The following is a 16958-nucleotide window of genomic DNA, read 5'->3' on the forward strand; positions in this document are numbered from 1 at the left end:
AAAGCTTAATGCCATTTTAATAGAGTCTGGATTAAAGAGTTAAAGCAATTCTGAACAGTTTGTACAGCAGTCAAGATAAGGAAATCTGGAAGTTGGAATTGTAAACCTTGGGTTTGTTATTAAAAGTGACTTGAAAGAGTCATTGGGAAAACCTGGACTGGATTTCAGAATGCAAACTGCTATTGGAAAGCATTATTGTGAAAGAAGATTTTAAAGCATGTTTTTTGGGAATTAAATTTGGCAACTCTCATGTGACAATCATCTGGGAGGATTCTGAATGGAAATCCACACATATTCGCTTGGGTTCATGAAGGAAAGTGTATTTGACCACAGCAATTGTGTGTGTTTAAAGGGACTTTGAATTACTGAGACCGTTATCGCTTCAGATATACTTTGTAATCTGTGTTAATCTAAAAATCTGTTTGTATCTAGAACAAAGACAAAGAACAAAGAAAAGTACATCACAGGAACAGGCCCTTTGGCCCTCTAAGCCTGTGTCGATCACGGTACCCAAACTAAAAATAAAACCTTCTGCCCTTACTCAGTCTGTATCCCTCTATTTCCTCCCTATTGATGTATTCTTCCAGATGCTTCTTAAATCTTACCAATGTGCCTGCTTCACATCGTCTACCAGTGCGTTCCAGGCATCCACCACTCTCGGCATGAAAATCATAAACCTCCTCATCTCCTTTAAACCTCTCCCCTCATACCTTGAACCTGTGCCCCCTTGTAATTGACACTTCCACCCTTGGAAAAAGCCTCTGACTATCCACCCTGTCTATACCACTCATTTTGTGGACCTCCATCAGGTCTCCCCTCAGCCTCCGTCTTTCCAGTGAAAACAATTCTAGTTTATTCAACCTCTCCTCATAGCCAACACACTCCAGGCCAGGCAACATCCTGGTGAACCTTCTTTGCACTCTTTCCAAAGCTTCCACCTCCTTCTGATAATGTGGTGACCAGAACTGCACACAATACTCCAAACGCGGCCTAACCCAGGTTTTATACAGCTGCAACATGATTTCCCAACTCCTGCACTCACTGCCCCGGCTGGTGAATGCAGGCATGCCATATGCCTTCTTAATCACCTTGTCACCTGTGTTGCCACTTTTAGGGACCTGTGGACAAACACGACAAGATCCCTCTCAATGTTCCACCATAATTCATACCTAGATTTGATCCTCCAAAATGCATCACCTTGCATTTGTCCAGATTAAACTGCAGCTGCCATTTCTGTACCCAAGCCTCCAATCTTTTTATATCCTGTTGCATCCTCTGACAATTCTCAGCACTGTCAGCACTATCTTCGTGTTATCCGCTAAGCTGTTAAGCTAGGCGGGGGGGGGAGTAAAGGAATATTGTGTCATAATCCAACTTTTCATGTTTAACAAATGTTATTTCCTTGTTGTTAAAACTAATTAGCGGTCCTGTTACATTATTCCTACAAAATTTAAAAAAAGGAAATGTTACCATCTTTCGCACCATTCTGGGACCTTCCCGTCCAGGTATAACATCAACTAGGATGTTAACACTGGTATGTTCTGTCCGTGCCATTCACAGCAATGAAGGAAAGGATTGGCTTTCAGTTGCTCCCTGACAAACAGGGTCTCTCTCCTTTGTAATTAACCTAGATCCTGTTCACTATAGCGGCACCAACAAGTAACAATGTGTCCCAAGAATGTGCCCCATTGCCCAGCTTAGCAGACCTCCCATGCCACCTGATACACCTTCCAATCAGAACCGATGTTACTTCCATTTTTGCTGGATGATTGCTCTGGGATCTGATAAAGGTACTGCTATACTTTTACATCAGAAACAAGTTTGACGCTCCCTCCCTCACTGTCCTTAAACCTCTGATTTACCTCGAACCCCAGATATTATCCTGTGATTCTCCTCCAGCCTCGCCCAGTAATACGTCATCTCGTTATTCTGGTGGTCATTCTGGCCCCAAGTCCATTACCTGGGATGGTCCATGTTCCATGTTGACCTCTACCACCCCAGCTGGAGGCTGCGAGCATAGTTACCTCCAGTGATGACCCCCCTCAACCTGTCACCCCTCATGAGAGCTACACATACCCCCACCCCCTAGCCATTGTATTATGTCCTCCCTATCGACAGGCGTCCCCCAGTCACTATCATAATTCTCTCTGAAGCCTGGTACAGAGCCTGCCAAGTCCACAGACACCGGCTGTGAGACAGACCTGTACACCGTGCTCTGTTTTTTTCCCTGGGGAGCACAGCCTTGTCCCTCCCCGCACTGGGGTACACCATTCTTATGATCCTTGCTCTTGGTGCATGCCCACTTCACTCCTGCACTGTCTCCTGTTCTGGACTTCACACTGAGGTCCACAGAGCCCCTGGTCTACCTATCGTTTGTGACTCCTTTCCATTGCACAACAGGAATCTCTGCACTCTGTGACTCCTGTCTGCCATCCCCTGAACAGTATTAAATATCATCACATAGTTCTCCACTGCAATAAGGACCAAGGACACGTGTCCCTCCCAGACCATATCCCCCACGCTCTGAGTCTTTGTGCAAACCATAAATAATGTCGATGGTAGCCATGATGTGGCGATGCCGGCGTTGGACTGGGGTGAGCACAGTACGATGTCCCGAAGCGTTGTACATTGGTGAGACCATGCAGTCGCTGCGACAACGAATGAACGGACATCGCTCGGCAATCACCAGGCAGAAATGTTCCCTTCCAGTCGGGGAACTCTTCAGCAGTCAAGGGCATTCAGCCTCTGATCTCCGGGTAAGCGTTCTCCAAGGCGGCCTTCAGGACGCGCGGCAATGCAGAATCGCCGAGCAAAAACATAGCAAAGTTCCGCACACATGAGTGCGGCCTCAACCGGGACCTGGGATTCATGTCGCATTACATTCATCCCCCACCATCTGGCCTGTGAAATCCTACCAACTGTCCTGGCTTGACACAATTCACACCTCTTTAACCTGGGGTTACCCCATCTCTGGATCTGTAAAGATTTAATCACCTGCTAATGCTCGCATTCCAAGCATTGTCTGGCATCTTTGAATTTGTCTATATATGTGTTTCTGGAACATACCTCTTCATTCACCTGAGGAAGGAGCAGCGTTCCGAAAGCTAGTGACATTGAAACAAACCTGTTGGACTTTAACCTGGTGTTGTAAGACTTCGTACCATAAATAATGTGCCACAGTAACAACGCCATTCCTTCCCTTTCCGGAATCTGAGTGCATTCCCTTCCAGGAAACAATGTGCCGTCCAAGTGACCCCTTGTTTGTCATTGTGCAGTACACTCGTGTTGGGCTCTAACACCTTCCCACACCTCAGTTTTCCACTATTGCTCATCCTCCTCTTCCTCTTTGCCCATCTGCCTTCCACGTGTCCCTTGCCCTCCCCCTCACACAGCCTTCCTTCCCCATTTCCCCCCTTGAGTTTGCACTTCCGGCCCCCACCCCTCCACCATCGCACAATCCTTCCCCATTTCCCTTGTTGTCTTCATCAGCCCCACCTTCACCTTGCACTCCGCCCCCCGGTAAAAGTTACAGGGGTGGGGTGCTGCATGAGTCCCACAGCACAGAGCTTTCCTTGTGGACAAGGGTGTCAAGGCAACATGGCAAAAGACCAGTGCACTCCCCTACTGCAGGCGCAGTACTGGTCACTGTCTGAAGTGGAGGGTATACAAGTGTCACAGCACAGTGCTGTCCTCACAGATAACATCGGCATAGGGCAGGAGGACACCAGCCTCAGACCCAGCAATGTAGTGTTAATGCAACAAGAATAGCGCAGCGCTATGTCAGGTAGGCTAAATATGTTACACTCACCTTATGGCCAGCACTGAACTGAGGTCTGACTTCTGCTCCTCATTTATTTTCAAACGGGTTTGAAGTTCACGTAAGATTGAAAGGCATGAGGAGATTGGGACAAGCAACTGTTTTAATTCATGAGATGCAAATAGTGTTCATGCCACCAGACAGCAGGAACACCGAGCAGTCATTAACCACCATTGGGAGAATTGCCCAATGTTTATGCCGGTGGATTTGCAGATTTTGCCTGGCTGCCAGATTCTCTGCTGTCACCCACCTCGAAACCCACCGTGGCCGGGATGGGAGATTTCTGCTCAGTTTCAAGTCTGTAACATTCCATCAGAACCGAACATGACAATTGTCTGGCCAAATATCTCCTCATATGGCAGTGTCACGTTTTGTACAAACACCCTCCTGTAAAGTGTGTGGAATATTAAAATGCAATTGGTTATTGTGCTGAAAAGGTAATAAAAAAACTTAGGGATCAAAAGAATTCAGGGAAAATAAGGCAATTTGAATTTGAGCAGGATCATCGTTAGTGTCCAGATGCTGTTTTCAAATTCATTCAGTTCCGACACCATTGTCTCTCTTGCCATTGACAAACAGTCACACTATTCTGTTTCTGCATGATTCTCTGCTGTCTATTTTTAGTAATAAAACATCTTTCTTCTGAACAGATATATGTCATAGCAATCAGTTCAATGACATGAAAATACGGCTGTGGTTATTTTGACTCAATCTTGCCTTGACGCTTGACAGACTAACACATTATCAAACTCATTTTCATTTTCTGTGCTTTAATTTCCATTCATATTTTGATGCAACAAGTCACAATCAAATCTGTTCATTACTGTTACATTAATTAAGGCCAACTGCATCAACAACAATTTTCATCACAAATCATGTATTAGGTATGGCCATCATCACAAAGGTGGTGTTTCTGCCGATCACTTGGTTCAACATGAAACCCATTAGACTTGCCACACCACCCTTCAATTATATTGGTGCCAGATCCAGTAGCTGTGATTTGAGGGTGTTGAGAACAATGGTTGTGATGTGATCCTGGATCTGATCAAGTGCATCCTGGAAAACAAAGTGGGCATAGTATTTTATTAACTTTGGCTTTATCACTTTGATGGAGATTTTCATTCTCTTGTCAGACTCAATTGCCACCCCCCAAATCTATCCACACACACACCCACCCACACTGGCACACACTCACCCACGTCCAACAAATAAAGACATGCACACACCAACCAACTGCCCCTACACACACACTCATCTCACACACAGAGCCACACACTAACCATGCACACACCCACCCACCCCTAGACACCCACACACACATGCACACACAAACACCCCCCCCAATCACACACAAACACCCCCCACACATATGCCCTCACACACACATCACCCAAACACACACACGCATGCCCCCACCTACACACCCCACACACACGTTGCCACAACCACCCCCTATACACACATCCGCACTCACACCCACCTACATACACACACCCCAACATCCACACATCCCCACACACATTCACATACACATATTGTTACGACACCCTGGTACGTGCATGGTCAATTCCAGCCCAACAGGCCCCAGTGTCTCAACACAATTAAATTAACAAATAATTTGAATAAAGTTTCCCCCCAAAACTTGCCCTTGACTTCTCCAATGACTTACAGGCACCAGATATGTAAGTGAAACACAACTATTTATTTCTAAAAGCAATAGAGATAAGATGTGCAATAGTTATCCTAGAATAACGGCCAGCTCATTCCCCCCTTTTACCAACCCACCCTCTACCTAAACACACACATGAAATACACATGCAGAGGGAGAGGGATTGGAAAAATAAAAGAGGATTAGTGGAAGATGGAAGATGAGGGCCCTTTAATAAAAAGATCATTAGTTGGAGATGGAAGGTGAGGGCCCTTTCTTCAGGTGCTGAAGTTGTTTTTTCAGCTGACGGTCCTTCCAATACTCGGAGTGATTGTGAACCCACTGGTTGGATGGCTAAGGAGCACCTTCTGGCTGAAACATTCAGTCAAAATGCATAGACTGTGGGATTCCATCTGGGGAGTCACTTTTACTTTTATTAACCTAGAACTTCACTTAGAAGATCACTCAGAAGATCCACATCAGGCCTATGTTCTTTACACGTGTTTCCAACTTTACAACAGTGTTCCCCTCACAGAATTGTAAAAGAGGGTTCATTAAACAACTGGCCCTGCCTGCAGTGGTTGCTGGACTGAACCTCCTTGCAGTTCAATCTGACTGTCGAGAGAGAAAGGTCTTTACTTTGAACCTTGAGACAGAGTCCATCAGGTAAGACATAGAGAAAAAAGGGCTCTGACCCTTGAGCTTCTTGCTCAAACCAAAACCAAAACAGGATGAAGCCTTCTTGCCCCTGGTCGAACCTTCTGGAGCAGACAGCACGAATCAGCACACTCTACCACCCAAGAGCACCACAAAGTAAACAGCTCACTGGTCGACAGCCCAAGTTCATCAAACCAAATCATCACCGATGCCAGCACATCCGGCTGGATTCCTCATTTTTAATTAAAGGTGAAGCCCACCTTAAAGGTGTATGTCTCAGTAATTGTCCAGGAGAGTGATAAAAGCCAAAATAGAGACTGGTTTAGCACAGGGCTAAGTAGCTGGCTTTTAAAGCAGACCAGGGTAGGCCAACAGCATGGTTCAATTTGCATACCAGCCTCCCCGAACAGGTGCCAGAATGTGGCGACTAGGGGCTTTTCACAGTAACTTCATTTGAAGCTTACTTGTGACAATAAGCGATTTTCATTTAATTTTTCATTTCAAATAAAAGCAAATAAGAGTAATAAACAAGGGACAGACTGGGATTAACAAGAGGATCCTTGCAACATATAATCCCCCCCCCCCCCCCCTACACACACACACACCCTTACACACCCACCCCTCACACACACAAGTGAATCCTTTACCTTTGTTGGAACTCCTGAAACCTGGAGCTTCTCAACTCCGCTTACCTTACCCCCCATCCCTCACCCTGTCCCTCGCCCGCTCCCTCATCCCTCACCCTGTCCCTCACCCGCTCCCACATCCCTCACCCTGTCCCTCACCCGCTCCCTCATCCCTCACCCTGTCCCTCACACACTGATAAAATCTACCTTTTTTAGTAAAGAATCTACCTCTTTAGTATATAACTAATTAAAGGAATAAATGGCCCAAAACTTAAACTGGCTTCTTGTAATATATTGTTAAAACACACCAGACAGTGAGAGAGGCTGTTTTCCATGAGAATAATCAAGATATAAACCTAGACAGAAAAATCAAGGATATATTTGCCCAAGTCAAAGACTTTGGGCAACACTCCCAGAAACGGTTTTCATAGCAACCGGAAATATTCATAAGAAAGGCATGTTGCAAATCACCTCATGTTAAAATTTGATGGACAAATACATATCGAATTGAATTAACTTTGAAAGAACTTTAACCCAATCACAGCTAGAAAGGGGAGAGACATTAATGATAGTAGACATCTTTTAAGTATGCATGCCGGTTTGAATAATTCACTTACTTTAATCACTAAAGCGATTTCTCTGCCCTGTCGCTTTGAACAGCTATTTTGATTTTATTTTCAACTTTCTGTATTCTGTATTCAATTAGAAGAACCATTCGAGCTTTGATTTGTATTGAATTCAACTCAGGACTCTTTATTTGCTTGGACAAAGCGAACTTTAAAGAGGCTCTGTATTGCAAGTGAAAAGTACTGATCAAGAGATATTTCATTCAAACGGAATAAAAACGATTTACTCCAGACACGAAGCTCTATTTCATAATCTGACGAGTGGTGTATATCGTGCGGCGACATGAAAGATACAATAACCAAAGCTCAGATCTCACACCCTCCCCCTGTCCCTCATACCTCAATAGCCCCTCATTGCCCCATGCCATCACCCTCGCCACTCACACAGTATTCACCATGGGCAGATCACAGGAATAAAGTGGCAATGAAAAAATGTAAACCTCGAATAATCTAATATAGCTCCCACTCAGACATTCTTGATTGTTTTTAAAAATCCCATACATGAAACCTACTTAAATTCCACATATTAAAAAACAATCATCCTTTAATATCCTATTTAAGCTGTCAATCACCTCAACCACCAGCATCCCTTCTGCACTGTATGTTCTATGTTCTATGTCCAGACTACAACATGTGATTAAAAGTGTAGGTTGCCACAGAAACCCATAATCCTTGGAGAGCCAGGGTATGAATCATATTAGCGCCAACAGCAAGGGGTTTGATCTCCTTGTTGGCTGTGGTGGACTCTTGAATTGCCTCTTGCCTGACCTATGGTGAAGATTAAGATACTGTATGCTGGATCTGCCTGTGGGTAAAGAACTAAAGAAGAAACTGTCAATGAAACTGTGAACTCAGAACATCATGGTAAAATAATTGAAGTTTTGAAACTCAACCACGCATTCATAATGAAATTATAATAATGCTTGTGGAATGTAAATAACGAATTCTATTGAAACCATATGAACTGATGTTTATTTTTCTCTGCTTACACCAGATAACATGTCAATGAAAGCTGTCCAGCAGGCAGTGCTGTTTTTAATTCTCACTGACAGCTTCATCCTGTTTTTTACCTCTAATTTAAAGAGCAGGGGATTTAGGAAACTACAGACCATAAGACTTAAACCATCCTTATCCACACTTCAAGAGAATTTATGCCGACTCCATCATTTTGTGACAGTGGATTAAGGCTCTTGGACCAATCAATATGGGATATGTTTGAACTGAGCACTAAGTTCAAATAACTAAGTTTAGGTTTCACTCCTGTGTCATTCACAACGCACCCTTATCCATCCTGGTTAAAATGAGATCTGTTGGAAATGCGGGGAGCTTCAACATTTAAGTGCCGCTGGACATTTTTAAAGGTTTGTGGAGTCAATAAGATCCCACAAAAAAATCTGGCCCAGTATCTCAGCCAATGGAAAATGTCAAATGGCCTCATGCTCCTGTAAACCCGACAGGTAAACACTGGAAAACTGCCCGGCGGTTAGAGCTGTAGCAGAGCTCTGTGAAATTGGAAACTGTACAGAAAGGATAAAAAAGATACAAAGAAAAATTAACCAATATTCCCATTGTAGCCAGAACTGTGTGACATTGCTATTGCAGCTGTGTGTTCAATTTCATTGTGGTGTGCGTGACATGTGCTACTCATCTGGAAATATCATTGGAACAGATAATTTAGTTGAACATTGGCATAGGGTGAGGTGCATTGAAAGAGGAAGAAAGTGGTTGAATGGGACTTTTTGTACCATGATTAGGGGATGAGGAACATTTTACCCTGGGCCATATTCAAAATTGACATTGTCCAAAAACATTTAATTGTTCTTCACAAGACTCAGTACAACTCCTTGAATTAATCTGTTCATAATTTTATTTTAAAACCTTTCCCAAAGACTATTTCAATCTTTCTAAAGGTTGTACTCACTGTGAAACCTCGGCTATCTCATATCCAGTATCGGTACATAATAATAATTCATAATAATCTTTATATTGTCATAAGTAGGCTTACACTAACACAGCAATGAAATTACTGTGAAAAGCCCCTAGTAGCCACATTCCGCCGCCTGTTCGGGTACACAGAGGGAGAAATCAGAATGTCCAATTCACCTGACAGCACTTCTTTTGTGACTTGTGGGAGGAAATCGGAGCACCCGGAGAAAACCCATGCAGTCACAGGGAGATCGTGCAGACTCCGCACGGACAGTGACCCAAGCAGGAATTGAACCTGGATCCCTGGCGCTGTGAAGCAACAGTGCTAATCACTGTGCTACCATGCCACCCTTAAAAAAGGGCCAGTGGACCTGGACATCTACAAAGCTCCCCGTCAGGGAATTGAACCCCAATCTCCCACGTGGCAGGCGGGGATACCAACCACTATTGGTTTACCAGCAGCAACTGCAGCTATAACAAGGAGTCTGTTTTGCCCAGAACGCTCTGCTTCTTCTTCAAATCCATCCTGCAAGTCCTACAAAGGATGAGCTTTTACAAATGACAAATAATAATAATAATATAATAATAATCTTTTATTGCCACACGTGTGAGGTTACTGTGAAAAGCCACTAGTTGCCACATTCCAGCGCCTGTTCAGGTAAGCTGGTAAGGGAAATGAACCCGCGCTGCTGGGTTTGTTCTGCATTACAAACCAGCTGTCTAGCCCACTGAGCTAAACCAGCCTTTCAGAACATAATCAGTGTCGTCAGAGCTCCTGTGACAGTGTAGCGTTCATAGGCATTCTGTCCTTCTTAACCTGATGCCTTTAAATATGTATTGGTCTCATTTCGTATGAAGCAGTGGCCTGGATTTTCTGGCCCATCCCATAGCGGGATTGTCACAGGTGGGATGGAAAATGTGACTGACCAGCAAAAAGCCTGTTGATTTTGGGTGGAAATTTCCATACAATGGCAGGAGTGGTAGGAAATTCCACACCTGTACGTACCTCCCCGCCATCCTGCTGAAACCAAATACGCTCGGGTCATTTCCTGTGGCCCCTCTCCCATTTCCATGAAGATTTGGCTTTCCCTGATAATGGGAATGCATTATTGGTTTTCAGAAACTCATTTACACATGAACAAAGAACAAAGAAAAGTACAGCACAGGAACAGGCCCTTCGGCCCTCCGAGCCTGCGCTTACCATGCTGCCCGTCTAAACAAACATCTTCTACACTTCTGTGGTCCATATCCCTCTATTCCCATCGTATTCATGTATTTGTCAAGATGCCCATTAAATGTCACTATCGTTCCTGCTTCCACCACCTCCTCCGGCAGCGAGTTCCAGGCAGTCACTACCTTCTGTGTAAAAACTTGCCTCGTACATCTCCTCTAAACTTTGCCCCTTGCACCTTAAATCTATGCCCCCCAGTAATTGACCCCTCTACCCTGGGAAAAAGTCTCTGACTATCCACCCTGTTTATGCCCCTCATAGTTTTATAGACCTCTATTAGGTCGCACCTCAGCCTCCGTCGTTCCAGTGAGAACAAACCGAGTTTATTCAACCTCTCCTCATAGCTAATGCCCTCCATACCAGGCGAAATCCTGGTAAATCTCTTTTGCACCCTCTCTAAAGCTTCCACATCCTTCTGGTGGTGTGGCGACCAGAATTGAACACTATACTCCAAGTGTGGCCTAACTAAGGTTCTATACAGCTGCAACATGACTTGCCAATTTTTATACTCAATGCCCCGGCCAATGAAGGCAAGCATGCTGTATGCCTTCTTGACTGCATTCTCCACCTGTGTTGCCCCTTTCAGTGACCTGTGGACCTGTACACCTAGATCTCTCTGACTGTCAATACTCTTGAGGGTTCTACCATTCACTGGATATTCCCTACCTGTATTAGACCTTTCAAAATGCATTACCTCACATTTGTCCGGATTAAACTCCATCTGCCATCTCTCCGCCCAAGTCTCCAAACGATCTAAATCCTGCTGTATCCTCTGACAGTCCTCATCGCTATCCGCAATTCCACCAACCTTTGTGTCGTCCTGCAAACATACTAATCAGACCAGTGATTTTCCTCCAAATCATTTATATATACTACAAACAGCAAAGGTCCCAGCACTGATCCCTGCGGAACACCACTAGTCACAGCCCTCCAATCAGAAAAGCATCCTTCCATTGCTACTCTCTGCCTTCTGTGACCTAGCCAGTTCTGTATCCATCTTGCCAGCTCACCTCTGAGCCCATGTGACTTCACCTTTTGTATCAGTCTGCCATGGGGGACCTTGTCAAAGGTCTTACAGAAATCCATATAGACAACATCCACTGCCCTACTTGCATCAATCATTTTTGTGACCTCATCGAAAAATTCTATCAAGTTAGTGAGGCACATCCTCCCCTTCACAAAACCGTGCTGCCTCTTGCCAATACGTCCACTTGCTTCCAAATGGGAGTAGATCCTGTTTCGAAGAATTCTCTCCAGTAATTTCCCTACCACTGAAGTAAGGCTCACCGGCCTGTAGTTCCCGGGATTATCCTTGCTACCCTTCTTAAACAAAGGAACAACATTGGCTATTCTCCAGTCCTCCGGGACATCACCTGAAGACAGTGAGGATCCAAAGATTCATGTCAAGGCCTCAGCAATTCCTACTCTTGCCTCATTCAGTATTCTGGGGTAGATCCCATCAGGCCCTGGGGACTAATCTGCATTAATATTTTTCAAGACGCCCAACACATCGTCTTTTTGGATCTCAATGTGACCCAGTCTATCTACACACCCTTCTCCAGACTCAACATCCACCAATTCCTTCTCTTTGGTGAATACTGATGCAAAGTATTCATTTAGTACCTCGCCCATTTCCTCTGGCTCCACACATAGATTCCCTCCCCTGTCCTTCAGTGGGCCAACCCTTTCCCTGGCTACCCTCTTGCTTTTTATGTGTAAAAAGCCTTGGGATTTTCCTTAACCCTATTTGCCAATGACTTTTCGTGACCCCTTTTAGCCCTCCTGCCTCCTTGCTTAAGTTCCTTCCTACTTTCCTTATATTCCACACAGGCTTCGTCTGTTCCCAGCCTTTTAGCCCTGACAAATGCCTCCTTTTTCTTTGTGACGAGGCCTACAATATCTCTCGTTATTCAAGATTCCCGAAATTTGCCGTATTTATCCTTTTTCCTCACAGGAACATGCCGGTCCTGAATTCCTTTCAACTGACATTTGAAAGCCTCCCACATGTCAGATGTTGATTTACCCTCAAACATCCGCCCCCACTCTAGGTCCTTCAGTTCCTGCCTAATATTGTACCTTCCCCCAATTTAGCACATTCACTCGAGGAGCACTCTTATCCTTGTCCACCAGCACTATAAAACTTACTGAATTGTTAGAACATAGAACATACAGTGCAGAAGGAGGCCATTTGGCCCATCGAGTCTGCACCGACCCACTTAAGCCCTCACTTCCACCCTATCCCCATAACCCAACCTAACCTTTTGGCCACTAATGGCAAATTATCATGGCTAATCCACCTAACCTGCACGTCTTTGGACTGTGGGAGGAAACCGGAGCACCCGGAGGAAACCCACGCAGACACGGGGAGAACATGCAGACTCCGCACAGACAGTGACCCAAGCCGGGAATTGAACCTGGGACCCTGGCGCTGTGAAGCCACAGTGCTATCCACTTGTGCTACCATGCTGCCCACCAATTGTGGTCACTGTTCCCGAAATGCTCCCCTACTGCAACTTCTACCACCTGGCCGGGCTCATTCCCCAATACCAGGTCCAGTACAGCCCCTTCCCTAGTTGGACTATCTACATATTGTTTTAAGAAGCCCTCCTGGATGCTCCTTACAAACTCTGCCCCATCCAAGCCCCTGGCACTAAGTGAGTCCCAATCAATATTGGGGAAGTTAAAGTCTCCCATCGCAACAACCCTGTTGCTTTTACTCCTTTCCAAAATCTGTCTACCTATCTGTTCCTCTATCTCCCGCTGGCTGTTGGGAGGCCTGTACTAAACCCCCAACATTGTGACTGCACTCTTCTTATTCCTGATCTCTACCCATAGAGCCTCGCTGTCCTCTAAGGTGTCCTCCCGCAGTACAGCTGTGATATTCTCCCTAACCAGTAGCGCAACTCCTCCACCCCTTTTACATCCCCCTCTATCCCACCTGAAACATCTAAATCCTCAAATGTTTAGCTGCCAGTCCTGCCCTTCCCTCAACCAGGTCTCTGTAATGGCAACAACGTCATAGTTCCAAGTATTAATACAAACTCTTAACTTCATCTGCCTTACCTGTTATACTTCTTGCATTAAAATATATGCACTTCAGGCCACCAGTCCTGCTGTTTTCAGCAACACCTCCTGTCTGCTCTTCCCCAGAGCGATACTGGCCCTATTCCCTAGTTCTCCCTCATCTTTTTTCACCTTCTGACCTATTGCTCCGGTACCCACCCCCCTGCCATACCAGTTTAAACCCTCCCGTGTGACACTAGCAAACCTCGCAGCCAGGATATTTATGCCTCTCACGTTTCGATGCAACCCGTCCTTCTTATACAGGTCACACCTGCCCAGGAAGAGCTCCCAGTGGTCCAGATAACTTAAAACCTCCCTCCTACACCAGCTGTTTAGCCATGTGTTTAGCTGCCCTATCTTGTTATTTCTAGCCTCACGAGCATGTGGCACAGGGAGTAATCCCGAGATTACAACCCTAGAGGTCCAGTCATTTAACTTTCTGCCTAGCTCCCTGAACTCCTGCTGCAGGACCTCTTGCCCATTCCCGCCTATGTCATTAGTACCAATATGTACCACGACCTCTGCCTGTTTGCCCTCCCCCTTCAGGATGTCCGCTACCGGTTCTAAGACATCCTGAACCCTGGCACCAGGGAGGCAACATACCATCCTGGAGTCTCTTTCACGTCCACAGAAGCACCTATCTGTGCCCCTGAGTACAGAGTCCACAATGACTATTGCTCTTCTGCGCTTTCACCCTCCCTGCTGAACACCAGAGCCAGCCGTGGTGCCACTGCTCTGGCTGCTGCTGATTTATCCTGATAGGCTATTGCCCCCAACAGTATCCAAAGGGGTATACCTGTTCGAGAGGGGGACAACCACAGGGGATTCTTGCACTGACTGCCTGCCCCTTCTGGTGGTCACCCATCTTTCTGCCTGCACCTTGGGTGTGACCACATCTCTATAACTCTGATCTATGGCGCTTTCCACCACCTGCATGCACCTAAGTGCATCCAATTGCTGCTCCAACCAAACCACGTGGTCTGTGAGGAGCTGCCATTGGTTACACTTGCTGCTGATGTAGTTGACCGGGATGCTGGGAGTGTCACAGATCTGCCACATCTCATCGTTGGAGCACTGCACCCCGCTGAGTGACATTTAAGCACTAGTTAATTAATTTGAAATAAACACTTGATTTATTGTTAGATTGAATTAACTATATGGTCCTGACTGTAGGATATTTATGAAAGAGTAATAATCTTTAAAGCAGAACAGTCCTATCTGGGGACAGGGAAGAGTTAAAACACGCCAGGCAAACCATCCTTTTTTGAAGATAGTCAGCCGGAGTCTGAAGAGGTTCTAACAGGAGCCAAATCTGTTTTATAAAGCAAGTATTGCTCTATGCCATGCCAATTGAAGATAGATTGTGAGCTGTCTGTTTATTTTCTTATTGTTTAATGGGAAATTATGTGATCGTGTTAAGGGTAATTGTAAGCCATTCCTTTTGTGTGTGAAGTTAAACGTTTAATATTGTATGCATAATCAAGTTTTGTTTTAAAAATACCAAAGCCCCATTTTTTCATGCAATCACTCCTGGAGCAAATCATTCTTTCTGCACATCACTGAAGCCATGTGATGAGACAAAAACATTTCTCAAAGGGTCACTCACATGACACCACAGCCAAGAAAATTTAAAAAACCATCAACTTCAAAGATGGTTTAATTTTTCAACTTTTCACTTGCCCATTAATAACAATTGACAATAAATATACATTTTCTAGACAAAAGCAAAACAGGCAACATTGATAATAATACAGACCATTTTAGTTCTTCTTTATCCACCATCGAATCTGTTTCTCTTCATCATATTCGTAACAAAGCATCGTCGATCACATTTTCACGTCCTGCCACATGTATAATTCTTAAATGAAATGGCTGTAACAATAAACTCGAAACACTGGCATTTTTATTCCTGAATCGACTCCAAAACGTCAATGGATTTTGATCAGTATATTTAATAGTTTCAGACGAATTGCTGGTAACATAAATGCTAAAGTGTTGCAAAGCCAGCCCCAAGCTCAAAGTCTCCTTTTCAATTATTGAGTACTTCCTCTGGTGATCATTCAATTTTTTAGAAAAATATCCAAAAGGCCGCTCTATGCCTTTGTCGTCTTCTTGCAAGCGCACAGCACCTACGCGCACATCACTCGCATCGACAGCAACGTTGAATGGTTTTGTGTGATTTGGGGTGGCCAACGCAGGAGCAGTGGTTAACACAGCCTTCACTCATGCCAAGAAATTGCATTATTTCCCTTCATGTCCAGAGTATTGGAAACTCCCCAATAACCTTTGTTTTCACATCCCGTGGGACCATTTGTCCCTGTCAATTTGTATGGCCAAGGAACGTGAATTGGGCTTTTCCAAATTCACTTATGGCTAGGTTTACCACCAAACCCGGCCTCCTGACGTCGATCAAATAACTCCATCTTCAAATGATCTTTCCATGTCTGACTAAAAATTTCTAGATCGTCCATGTATACTGCACAATTGGGTAATCCTGAAACAACTTTGTTAATTAACTGTTGAAATGTGGCTGGGGCGTTTTTCATGCCAAATGGCATAACTTTGAATTGGCATATACCATCTGGAGTCACAAAAGCTGAAATCTCCTTTGCCCTTTCGGAGAAAGATACCTGCCAGTAACCTTTAAGTAAATCCAGTTTGGAGATAAAAGCTGATTTTCCCACCTTCTCAATGCAGTCCTCCAAGCATGGGATAGGATAAGAGTCCATTCTTGTAACTGCATTAACGTTTATATAGTCCACACACAATCATTGGGTACCGTCCGGCTTCGGTACCATCACCATGGGTGAGCTCCATTGGCTGCAACCCACTTCAACTATGCCATTGTAAGCATACTTTCAATTGTGCCAATTTTAAAAGGTTAAGTCTATATGGATGTTGTTTAATTGGAACAGCATTTCCCACATCTACATCATTTTTAGCCACTTTAGTACTTCCCAACTTATTTCATAGAATTTACAGTGCAGAAGGAGGCCATTCAGCCCATCGAGTCTGCACTAGCTCTTGGAAAGAGCACCCTACCCAAGGTCAACACCTCCACCCTATCTCCATAACCCAGTAACTCCACCCAACACTATGGGCAATTTTGGACACTAAGGGCAATTTATCATGATCAATCCACCTAACCTGCACATCTTTGGAATGTGGGAGGAAACCGGAGCACCCGGAGGAAACCCACGCACACACGGGGAGGATGTGCAGACTCTGCACAGACAGTGACCCAAGCCGGAATCGAACCTGGGACCCTGGAGCTGTGAAGCAATTGTGCTATCCACAATGCTACCGTGTTGCCCAGTTTATTTCCACAAACATGCCCATGTGATATTAATAACTCTTTCAGGTC

At 44.9% G+C, this 16958-nt stretch overlaps 1 protein-coding gene across 3 annotated transcripts in view; it reads right to left on the bottom strand.

Annotated features, from left to right (window-relative positions):
* Positions 1–4567: 4567 nt before the first annotated feature.
* LOC140393660 (acidic mammalian chitinase-like) overlaps positions 4568–16958 on the bottom strand; it is a 309380-nt gene continuing 296989 nt past the window's right edge. For 2 of the 3 annotated variants that reach the window (XM_072479945.1, XM_072479944.1), the window contains one exon: positions 4568–4873. The gene's annotated coding sequence lies outside the window, so the exon portion shown is untranslated. Of the gene's footprint in view, positions 4874–15350; positions 15436–16958 lie in introns of all 3 variants that reach the window. The other variant, XR_011935705.1, reaches the window with a different exon arrangement.

The sequence above is a fragment of the Scyliorhinus torazame genome, chromosome 17 (assembly GCF_047496885.1).
Source record: "Scyliorhinus torazame isolate Kashiwa2021f chromosome 17, sScyTor2.1, whole genome shotgun sequence".
Lineage (NCBI taxonomy): Eukaryota > Metazoa > Chordata > Chondrichthyes > Carcharhiniformes > Scyliorhinidae > Scyliorhinus > Scyliorhinus torazame.